At 36.4% G+C, this 10,409-nt stretch overlaps 1 pseudogene; it reads left to right on the top strand.

Annotated features, from left to right (window-relative positions):
* The window catches only part of LOC141573919 (zinc finger protein 281-like), a 42,117-nt pseudogene that overhangs the window by 17,655 nt on the left and 14,053 nt on the right, over positions 1-10,409 (top strand).

Genomic DNA, 10,409 nt, shown 5'->3' with positions numbered 1-10,409 from the left:
TTCTAGGTAAGAAGATACCACAGTGATATCTGAAATTTGGATATTTTATAAAACATCAAGACCATCAGAAGGTATGTAGAATGATACTGATTTGTAGAAATTAATATTTATAAAAAAGACATTAATTTAAGGTAGATATAGAATAAGCTACTATGGTTATAAATTGCTCTTTAAGCACTACTTTCACTGTATCCTCCCAGTTTTATATGTGGTGTTTTCAATGTCATGCAATTGTGTTTTCTTTATTTCCATTAATTCTTTTTTAACCATTAATTATGTAATACAATTTCTAAATAAATGGAAGTTTTAATATACCTTTTTTCCTATTAACTTCTAATTTGTTTTTGTTATAAAGAGACTGGGTTATCTGTGATAATTCTCTAAGATTATTTAGATTTACTATAAGGTCAATCACATAATTAGTTTTTGTGCATGTTATTGCATGTACTGTTTAGAAAACAATATTTTCAACTATTAGATGTAGAATTGTATACTTGTACATTAGCTAAAGTTTATTGATTTTGTTATTAATTTTTCAATGTATTTTTAATTGTTATCTGCTTGACCTATAAATAGCTGAAGAAGTATATTGAAATCTCACACAAGTATGTTAGTCCTTTGAGTATTGTAATGTCCTCTATTTTTGTTTGAACTATTTTGGTTTAATTTTTAGATTCTATACTTTAAAATTATTGGAGCACTTAGACAAATACAACTTTTTCTCAAAATATTTGTACCATGGTCTCAATGATGCTTTTTTAATCTGAAGTTATTATTTTGAAAGTAAAACAGCTTTATCTGTATTTCTTCAGCATATATTACAATACTGAGCTAATCGTAAAAACTCAAGATATTTTTGTTGAAAGAATGAAGTTTATTCATTGCTTGTATTTAAAAGACTGATTTTTAAGTGATTGTAATCTCTTAATATAAGAGAATCATCTTTCAAGACAACATAAGAATATTGCATAGCATCAAAACACTTGCCCACTGATGAAGAGTCAGGATACCTTATTTCAATCTGATTTTGGACAATGTCAGGCACTGTTACTGTCAGACATGGATTTTGACTCCTTGCTTTATTATCAGCTTCTCCCCTAGCCTCTGTAACTAATCTCTTGAATGCTAACTTAGTACCTTTTAAGATACTCTGTTTATGGACCCTGGATTGACATTTTTAAGATTGCCCTCCATGAACTAATTTTGTCCTCTCAGTCCAACTCTACACCCTTGCACTATTTCTTGTCTATTCTACATATACCTGTTTTGCTGGAACTTTAAGCAACATTGACATAGCTCACTATGCCACTTTCATAATCTAGGAACACACCTACTTAGCCCCGGGGACTTATTTAATACACGCTTGAGGTTTTGACATACATTTGAGCTAAATTCAGATTTTTCAAAATAAGCCCTAGTTTTTTAGAAAGAATTACTTCTTCAAGACTGCAGTGTCAGCTCCTGGCCAAGAGTCTCAAGTCTGCTCTACAGATTTTGGACTTGCCAATGACTAACCCTCAACCCCCACAATCATATAAATATATGTATTTAATCTATCTATCTATCTATCTATCTATCTATCTATCTATCTATCTGTCTATCTATCTATCTATCTATCTATCTACCTATCTATCTATATTCCCCTCTGGCTCTGTTTCTCTGGAGAACCCTAACTAATACCCACTTGGAGGGATAAAAAAGAATAAAAAGACTAATAATGTGTTAGCTGGGTCTTATGGCAAAAATAGAGGAAAAAGTGGTATGTTTCCAATTCCTCTTTCTTCCTACTCCTGTCTCTGGCAGGATATAATCATGTTTCAGATATGTATGTATTTCCCTATGTTGGACCACGGCATGGCTATACCCATGTTTAGTTTATTGATAGGTTATTTCAAAGAAAGCCCCTGGGTACAGTTTGGTTTCAAAAGGTGTCATCTAAATAAGTGAAGTATTGTCTGCAGCTACCCCTCCTCAGATTAGGTCTGAGATCTGTGTGTATGTGTATGTGTGTGTGTGTGCGCATGTGTGTGTGTGTTTGTGTGTCTCCTCCTCCCCTGTGCATTAGAATCAGACTATTTCTGACTGAGGCATCTCCAATAAGGCTGTAAATGGCAGACATGTATCTTACTTTTCTGGGGCTCACTTACTTTCAGGTTGGAGACCAAAACAATTAATTATGTCCCTTAGAAGAATCGTATCTTCCTTTTGAGAAATACTCAACAATAGAATGGTAGGTCAATGACAATACTGTTTCATACTGTAACTGACTAACCAGCCTCTTTTTTTCTTAGGGAGATAATCATACCAATAATCTCAAGAAACTTTTTAAATCACAGGCTAATACTTAGCTTCTTGTACTCGTGCACCTTCCAGTAAACCAAAAATTGTCAACTTCAAGTTATAATTCTGTTTTCTTACTTTAAAGGTTGTAATAATAATACTTCTCAAATTTACTGCTATCCATAGTCATAATATTGTTTTTATAGTGCTTTAAAAGTGTCTTCTTTACATGAGACATTATGGATTAATCTATATCAATAAAGTGAAATTATATAAACAAGCATAATAATATAGTTGATTACACAAAATAATATTTAACTGAATAATGTTGATGATGCATGATACAGTTGCACTGTATTCAGCAAAGGTTAAAAGCAAATAGTCATAATAACAATAAAAAGACAAATTTTAAGACACTCCAAAAATATTTTATAAATAGGGCTTCTACATTAGTAGTAAGTTAATTATTTAAAGCTATGCAAGTGCATTAATTAGGAAAGAGAGTGTCAGGACATAAGTTGGTGTCAGAGAGAGTGACTGAAGACGTGTGCGTTGAGTCGCCAAAAGAACTGGGTAAGACTCAAAGGACTAATTAAAATTTCAGCCCCATATAAAACTGGTACCACAGCAGAACATTAGTCAACCAGAGCAAGACCCTCCACAGACAAACATAAAAATAAACAAAAACAATAGAGTGCCCTTGGTCTCGTTGTTCTCATTTAACAAAGAACAAAATGTCCCTTAGAGAAATGTACTGACTAAACATGCCCCAACCCTTGCATAACTCAATCCTCTTAGTGTGTTAATCTACCAGAACAAGATAAAATAAATACATATATGTGTTTGTGAATGAATATTAATGCTAATGAATATAGTGAAAATTGTAATTCCGTGTGCTTTGCCTAAGCTTTCCTCTCAAAGGTATTGTGCTTGTGGAAATAATTATTCACCAATCTGATTTGAAACAAACATGGCAGATGGTCAACACATGCTTAACATGATAGTGACAGGTTATTTAAGTGAGGAAAATGCTGTATTTCCAAATGCTGTGAGACAAATATTTTTGAGAAGAGAATTTGAGAACAAAATGTGTATGTTTAATACACAGAATCATATAAAAACAGGCACAAATGATATCCGCGTCTTTGCATTTTACATAGCTTTCATAGTGCACATCATTCAAATGATGAGTACAATTCTTAAAAATAAGCAATCACAAACTTTTTAAGGAAGATTTTGCAAAAGGGCTGAACTATGATATAATTTGGTACTAACAATCCACAAAGGAATTGAACATACTGACACTTAATCAAGTTTAGTAATATTAAAATTAAAAAGGTGACTGGGGCTTTGGAACTAAAAGAAAAAAGATATGTTTAATGCATTTAGAGGTTTTGATTATAAAATCATATGCTTGGTTGATTGAAGGTTATTTTCAATCAAAATATTATGGAGTGCACAAACTTGCGTGCAGATTTCTAATTTCATGTTCTCTGCTGAACAAATATGACTTCTCTAAGAGTACTACATGTTGTTAAAATAAACTGGGCAAAGACAGAATACAGGTTTGACCTGGTTAAATAGGAGTTATACGTAACGATGATTCAGGTTTAACTTATACTGCAAAAGGAAACACGTTGTCGTATATCATAGGATCTACAATGTTATCTAGTTTAAGACATATTATTTTAATCATCATTAATAAAAAAAGCTTGCAATTAGAATTATAAATTATCACTGATTTTTACTATCCATTATGATTTAATAAACTTTAAAATGTAAGAAAGTATATATTAGAATTGACAAAATACAGTGTTTGTACCAGAAATAAATTAGTTATAAAGAAACATGAGTGTCACTGGGGCACATGAGCCCCAATTATCTAACTGGGATGTTTGTGTTTCTTTCCTTTTTTACTTTCTCCAAGTTAACACAACTGTACTTGTGTTAATGATGCCAAAGTTCCTAAGTGTTATGGGTTGAATTATGTTGCCCCCAAAGATGGTGAAGTTCTAACTTCGCAGTACCTGTAAGTGTAAAGTTTTCTTGAAATAGCATCTTTGTAGATGATCAAGTTAAGACGAGGTGATTAAAGTAGGCGCTAATCCAATATGACCGTGTCCTTATAAAAAGGGGAAATTTGGACATTTGAAATAGATGCACACAGGGAGAACTCCACGTAAAGATGAAGGCAAAGATTGTAGTGATGCATCTACATGTCAAAGAATGAAAAAGACTGTCAGCAAACCACGAACGCTAGAAAGACATGGATAAATTCTCTTACATAGTTCTCAGTAGTAACCAGCACTGCTGACAATTTGATTTCAGACTTCTATCCTCCAGAACTGTTAGACAATAAATTGTTTAGCCACCCAGTTTGTGGTGCTTTGCTATGACTGTATTAGAAAATCAATACATTAGGATAACTTTAGCAAAATGTTTGTGGTGCTATTGTTTGAATAACAAAAAATAATTACAATTTATTTCTTATTATTCTTCAGTCAGGCAAGTAACTTAATCAGAACCCCAATATCTCCAGCATTTTTATATATTGCCTACTATTACTCTCCTCCGGCAAAATGATTATATATTTTAAAAGTTATGAATAAAGGATCTGAGAAATTAAAATATTTACTACTACTACTACTAAGCAGGCAAATAAAAAATAAAAATCTAAAATCCTATGTTTCCTAATTGGCTAATATTTATCAGAGTGAAAGTTTCCAGAAATGCCTTATGCTACATACTGAAACAATTTTACTTATTTTAACATGTATATGTCTCTGTGTATGCACACGTGCCTGCGTGTGTGTTTGTGTCTGTAGGTGTTTGTGTGTTGAGGAAGGTGGAAAGATCTACATCTTCAGATTTCCTTTTTCCACTGTATCATTTTCTTTTGTGTTGGTTTGGTTTGGGTTTTGTTTTCCTTCATGTGGCCTATTCTCCAGATCTTCATTAATTAGCTTTTCCTTAAATCACATGTTGATTACATTAGAGTTAGATGATTTGTGCATCTTAAAAGAACAGCTGTGCCTTACACTTAGTTTTTCTCTCTTTATACACAGAAAGTATAAGGGGAAAAAGACTTTTCCTCTACCCTCTTGGGTTCTACAGGGGAGGACAAATAATTTTCTTTCTACCCTTCTGAGTTTGGGCTGAGACCACTGTAATAAACACAGGTTTCCAAGAGAAAAACAAGCAGAAGTTTATTGACATGTACACCTCATGTATATATGGGAGATACCCAAGGGAAAATGAGTAATTCAAAGAGACAATTTAGAATTCCAGCTTATATAGCATCTTCAACAAAGAATAAACTTGTGGAGAAATGACAGGACAGCAGAAAGAAGGTTCAGGCCTCCAGGGGTTGAAATAAAGGCTGTTTAGTAAAGTTTGTTATGCAGATTGCTCTGGTCCCAAAACTCAGAAGGGTAGAAAGAAAATTATTTGTCCTTCCCTGTAGAGCCCAGAGGGATAGAGGAAGTCTTTTTCCCCTTATGGGAAAATGGGGTGTCTACTGGTGTGATTAACTTCTGTCCTTTTTGGTAGAAATGGGAGAAGGAATGGCTGTGAAAATGTATGCCCTGCTTTTTAAGCAAATAGGGGAAGGTGGGAGTTTTCTTGTATCCTCAACTCAAAAGAATTCTTATGCCCAAATCATACATCTGGGGGTGGCACACTCTGCTACACTTCACTTCAAAAGCTGACTCTATGAAATAAGCAACAAAGCAAATTAACAGGAGTCTAGATTCACAAATTTATTATTTTAAATACTGCATATACAAGGAGTTTCACAGGAAAAAAGAAAAGTACCCCCCCCCGCAAAAGGAGTGAGATTTGAGAGCTTATATACCACCTTAATAGGGGAAGGGAATAGGGGGGGATGTGGGAAATCTAGGGGAGAATAAAAAGGTTTTTTTGAAAGACAAACAGACCCTTTCTAAAGCCTTTTTATTTGTTTATTTTGCTTTATTTAACTTTCCTGCAGAAGCTTTATTGTTTCCATTTGGGCCATGGCTTGGGCGGGGCTCCACGATGGTTACAAGCTGCCTGGTGGCTGCAGGGAGAAAGGCTCAAGCAAGAAGCCCTGACACCAGGGGAACGCAGAGGCGCCCCTCAAAGGCTCCGGAGCTCCCGAGGCTCCAGTACTGCTCGAGGATGAGGCTTTGGAAGAGATACTCGCCCTGCCCACCCTGGGCTCAGCAGACTGAGAGATTACTCAGAGGGTTGCCCACCATGAGGATGCCCTCCACCGACTCGCCTAGGCGGCCGCTCCGGGAAGCCGCGGGAGGGGGCGGGGCCAGGCAGCCGCCCCGGGAAGCCGCGGGAGGGGGCGGGGCCAGGCACCCGCCCCGGGAAGCCGCGGGAGGGGACGCGGCTAGGCACCCGCCCGGGGAAAGTGTGGGGTCGGGCGGCTCCCGCAGGGCGGCGAGGAGGGGGCGGGGCCGGGTGGCTCCAGAAGGGCCGAGGGGGCTTTCGCGGCTTCCAGGGTTGTCGTCCGCTTGTCTTGGGGCTGCTTCCGTACCGTACTTTCTGGAACAAGGCAGGCCGCCTCGCTGCGCTGGCGTTTTCACCCTGAGACTCAGCCAGCTCCCCGGGGTGGGGTCGCGGTGGAGACAGAGCTGGGCGAGGTGAGTGCGAGGGACCTACGGGCGCCCGTGACCCGCCGGGTGGGCGGCCTCCGCGCGCGGGGTCGTCCCGCCGAGGCCGGGAGCTCAGGGCCGCTTGGCACGAAAGAGCGGACTTTCTGGTGCCGGAGACAGAGAAGGGCCCAGAAGGTTGTCCTCGAGGTGGTGACTGGAAAGGAGGTAGGAGGCTGGAAAGAGGGGCTTCCCCGGTGAGACACGCCCCAACACAGCGGGACCCTCAGGCGCTCTCAGGTGCTCATTCCCTGAGATAAATTTATCAAATTGAGGGTGAAGACATAGCACAACGTTACAATATATTTACCATTATTTCCTCACTGAAACGTAGCACGTTCTTTATAAGCGCTACTGATGATGGAACACGTCTCTTTTCATTAAATATATGTATATATAATTTCAACAAATAATTACAAAACCCGAAAATGTTGCTAGCTGCCACACAAGACAGCAAAAGGATGGCACAGTCCATAAAAACTAACTACGAAAAAAATTTAAAATACAACTGGAAATTTTAAATTTATATTCAGCATCTCAGTATTTGAGGACATTTATGAGAGTAGAAGACAGTGATTGGTTATTGGAACTATAATTTGTAGCCTTGATAGAACTGACAGAGTATTTAAAAATATCAACTCTTTGGGGAATCTTTTAGTTTGTATTATTTTTGAAGCTCTTTCTCCAGGCACTGATACCGAAGGATAAAGAAACAGTTCAAATGACAGCCACTTCGCAAGGCTTTGTAAAACTCGTGAAAAATATATTTGAAAAGAAAGAAAAACTCAAGTTATCCCGGAAGTAAATGCTAGTGGGTTCTGTTAATTATTTTTTTTTCCTCATCTGAGAAGTTTGGGAAGGGAGCATGAATTGAAATGGGTTGCTAGTTTTGGTTATAATTCAAGGGGCTTTATAATAAAAATTAAATGGGGTTAGAATTTTTAAGTATAACCGGAAAGGCTCTAAAGCAAATGTTTGTGTTACTAAAATAGAAACTTAAAAATGATTACTAGTAACTACTTTTGATATTCAGAATTCAAATAATTTTTTCCCTTGTATCCTCCCATCTTTCTAACATGAAATGAATAAAGTATTTTGAGATTTTATGCATGTATGATAAATATATTCATATACAACTTTGGTATTTAATAACTAAAATTTTTAGAATGTCACCATATGTATCACATAGAAACATACAAATTTTTGATTAAATGTATTTTCTTCTACAAGTTAATGAAAGCTTTAAGATTCTCATTCCCAGGGCTGTAATAAAGCAGGAAATTTAGCCCCACAGTATTAAAAAAGGACATCAACTTGATTAATTAATTTTATAAAATGAAAGTATATGAGATTACATATCTTTTGAGTTGAATTTTTATTTCAGCTCCTATTCTGTATTTTTATTTATTAAATAGCCTTAACTCTCAGGCTCTTTGGTTTGTAATCTTGTTTAATGATCTTACAACTGTGTCTTTATTAGTTAGTGTTTGAAAGTCTAAAAGGAGTGAAAAAGGAACCAATTATTCTATTTTCAATTGTAACCTATTGTGTGTGTGTGTGTGTGTTTGTGTGTGTGTGTGTGTGTGTGTGTGTGTGTGTATAGCAAATGCCTAGTAGATTAGAATTTAAACTCATCCTAACTATTGATGAAAGTTGTGTTCCATTCCTTGTAATGTTGGCTTTGTTTGGTGTGAAAAGTACTAAGACAGCAGATTCTCAAGCTGTAACATACCAGCAAGAGAGAACAACCTTTGAAATAGTTTTCAGAAGCCAGAAAGAACACCTACATAACCTTGCACCGTGTACCTGGCTTGCATATCAAGCACTGAGTGAAGATTTGATTCCTGCTGTTTCAGTTGTCCTACAGTAACAGCCCCTGCCTGCAGTAATAGCCCTTGCCACTGTTAATATAAAAAAGACTTCCAAAATGCATCTCTCTGAGCTATATAGTCTCGCAGCAGAAATAACTTTTTAAAAGTTAGAGTAGATGTCCTTTCTCATGGTGGTTTTCTAAGACCAGATTATATACCTTTGTGGTTTAAATTAATGAGTTTCAGAGTACTTTGTATTTTGGGAAGTGACAATATTTTACAAGTGCCCACCATGTGGAACAAGGTGATCAAAATGAATTAAGGTGGTTGGGTGTGAGAAAAATCATGGTAGTATTTTCTCACTTTTTTCTAGTTTTATCCAGATATAATTGGTATATAACACTGTATAAATTTAAGGTGCATAGCAGAATGATTTGATATATGTATATATTGCTGGATGATTACCACAGTTCGTTTTGTACCATCCATCACCTCACATAGTTACAGATTTTTTTCTTGTGATGAGAACTTTAAGATATGCTCTCCTAGCAAATTTCAAATATACAACACAGTATTAACAGCATCCTCCAAACATTTCAACTTGTTTTAATGTGAAATATAACTCATATGTAACCATGAGATATGTAGATAAATATGGATACAGATGTAGTTCTAGATACAAATACAGATATAGAATCAAGGTTTCTTTTAGAATTCAGAAGCCTCTCCATATATTCTAAGAATACCAAAAGTCAGAGTAGCCAGCAGAACGAAGACAGATGTTCTTGACAAATCTGTAGAAAGTTGCTGCAATTTATAAGAATATGTAGGCAGTCCTCACAAACTTCCTTGTTTGGGCCACAAAAGTGAGCAGTTTTCTAGGTAGCCAGCTCTGCAATTCGTATCTGTAACTGCCTCAGTAACCCCTTCTTCCCTCCTGAGAGACACGTTTTGTGATGCCACTTCTCACTGACAAAATTTAGAAGAGAATAAAGTGATGGTGAACTGCCCAGAGACTATCCAGGACAGACACACATACACAGAGTACTGCAAAATAGAAACTGCTGAGCAGTAAATTAAAAAGCAGTCAGCAGTGTATCACTCAGATAAAAAATAAGTAGCAGTTGCATTTCCAGCATCCATGAAGATCCTCTCATGATCCCTCGTAACTATTCTCTTTCCACCCAAGAGGTAATCATAAGGAGGAGTTATATAGTAATCATGTGCTTTTCTCAAGTCTGAAGTATGTTTATTAAATGAGTTAAGCAACTAGATTTAAATTTAGAGGGGATAATCTCAGTGTAATTTTTACCAAATGATTTTAACCTCCAAGGAAACCAGTTTCTTCATCTATACGACAAAGAACTTGGTACTGATTTCTTAGAGGAGATCTGAGAATTTAAATGAGAGAATAAGTATCAAAACAAACAAACAAACAAAAACCCCGCTATCATTTTTCCTGCTAAATAATATGTGCCTAACAAGTATATATTTTCAGGAAATACATATTTTTTTTGTCTGTGAGTCATTGTAGAGATTATCAACTCCCTGTATCAGCAGTGCACAGGAAGACATTTCTAGTTCTGGTAGGCTATGTCAAAATGTACCCATCTGATTCAGTTTTACCTTTTGTCATATTTTATAAAACATTCTGTTTCTACAGGCTTACATAAAACCA

The sequence above is a fragment of the Camelus bactrianus genome, chromosome 18, assembly GCF_048773025.1.
Source record: "Camelus bactrianus isolate YW-2024 breed Bactrian camel chromosome 18, ASM4877302v1, whole genome shotgun sequence".
Classification (NCBI taxonomy): domain Eukaryota; kingdom Metazoa; phylum Chordata; class Mammalia; order Artiodactyla; family Camelidae; genus Camelus; species Camelus bactrianus.
This window is presented reverse-complemented; position numbering and strand designations above follow the sequence as displayed.